The sequence below is a fragment of the Echinops telfairi genome, unplaced genomic scaffold (assembly GCF_000313985.2).
Source record: "Echinops telfairi isolate 266 unplaced genomic scaffold, ASM31398v2 ScPeMD7_7469;HRSCAF=8507_1, whole genome shotgun sequence".
In the NCBI taxonomy this organism is placed as follows: domain Eukaryota; kingdom Metazoa; phylum Chordata; class Mammalia; order Afrosoricida; family Tenrecidae; genus Echinops; species Echinops telfairi.
The window spans coordinates 62056136-62058039 of record NW_022111373.1 but is presented as its reverse complement, the minus strand read 5'-3'; the positions used below and the strand labels follow the sequence as shown (position 1 = coordinate 62058039).

Below are 1904 nucleotides of genomic sequence, written 5' to 3'. Positions count from 1 at the left end.
CTAGTGGGGGCGAGAGTCAGTTTGGCTCTGATTGGGACCAGCCCTGTAGACCTCTCTGTTCATGAGTTGCTCCATGTGGTTATGTTGCCCACAAGGTTTAGTGCACTGTGGTGGGGTCTGCATTCCCACTCCCATTTCTGGGGAGACATAAACAATAGCCTCCCCCTAGGTGGATTAGTACTCTACTCTCCCAGTGTCATCATCTCCCTCTTTTTTTCTCTCTCACTCATTTCTCCCCACCTGAACCTTTCCCTGTCTTTGTATTGGCATGATATGTACATCCTTGAGTTTGGTCTGTCCCCTAGCCAATTGCCTGTACCTCAGCCTGTAAAGTACGGGATAAGTGGCTTTTCTTCTATACATACTGCACTGATTATACTTACCTCAGTGGACTCATGTTGATGTTGTACTTGTCCTTTTGTGATTGTCCAACTTCACTTGGCATAATTTCCTCCAACTCTTCTGATGAGACGATGTGCTTCGTGTGATCATCTGTTGCTTTTTAGTGATGCGTAGTGCTCAATTGTTTGCATGTGCCAGAGTTTTTTAACGCACTCGTCTATTGATGGGAATTTAGGTTGTTTCCAGTTCTTTGTGATTGTGAATTGTGCCGCAATAAACATTGGAGTGCAGACAACTGGTCTTAGTCTATTTCTTACTCCTTTTGTGTATATGCCAGTAGAGAGATGGGTTGATCGTAAAGGTAACTCAAATTCTATTTGCTTTAAATCTCACCAGATGGCTTTCCGCAGTGGCTGTACATATCTACACGACCACCTGCAGTGGAGGAGAGTTCCTACCTCACCACATCCCCTCCAACATTTTTTGCTGTCTGATTTTCTGATTTGAGCTGTCCTTAAAGGTGTTAGATGGGATGTCATGGTTTTTTAATCTGCATTTCTCTGATAGATAATGATTAGGAGAATTTTCGCATATGTTTTTGGCCATTCGGGGTCTCCTCCTTCATGAAACTTAGGTTCAGGTATTTTCCCCACTTCCTTGGGGGTTTACAGTTTTCTTCTTTTTGCAGGCTAGAGGGTATTGTAGATTTTAGTAATAAGCCCTTTGTCTATTTTGTCATTGCTAAAAATCCTTTCCCACTCTGTGGGATCTTTTGTTACTCTCTTGGTAAAGTCTTTAAATGTACACAGGTGTTTCTTCCTTATTATATCCCCTTGTCAATTTTAGCTTCATTGTGTGTGCTCTCCCCTAGTTCAGTTAGCCTATGTATTTGCTGCAACAAGGTTTGCCCCGATTCCTTCATTGATGGTCCTGATATTTTGGAGTTTTACTTCTAGATCTGTGATCTGTCTTGAGTTTGTTCTTGGGCTTAGGGTCAGGTAAGGATGTTGTTTAATTTTTTAAGAGGTAGATATTTGTTTTTTCCAGCATCACTTGCTAAAGAGAGCACCCACCTCCCACTTGATGTTTTTTGTGCCCTTGTTGAAGATCAATTATCTGTATGCTGATGGTTTTATTTCTGGGTGTTCTGTTCTTTTCCATTGGTCTGAGTATCTGTCATTATTCCAGTATGATACCATTTTGACTACTGTAGCTTAATAGTAGGTGTGGTATTTACATAATCTGTTGTCAATTTGAGACTTATGAGTGAAGGGGTGGAGTTTAGCCTGTCAATCAGGTCGCAGCTTGATGACCTCATTTGGAGGCACTAAGGAGATAAATAGCTCGCTGGAGGTGGGTCACAGGCTCACTCTCTGTGAGACATGCTTGCTGACAAGACACATGGAGCTACCCTAGAGCCCTGGAGCTGGAGGAGCCACATGGAGATCCATGCCAACACTGAGATGCTTACACCGCCACCACAAGATTTTCCACCCACTGGCCTGTGATCTTCCGGCATGTGTTCCATTGGTCTGAAGAGGAATTTATAGATTGGTATCAGA

At 42.9% G+C, this 1904-nt stretch overlaps 1 pseudogene; it reads right to left on the bottom strand.

Moving 5' to 3' along the window:
• LOC101664550 overlaps positions 1-1904 on the bottom strand; it is a 36359-nt pseudogene that overhangs the window by 32800 nt on the left and 1655 nt on the right.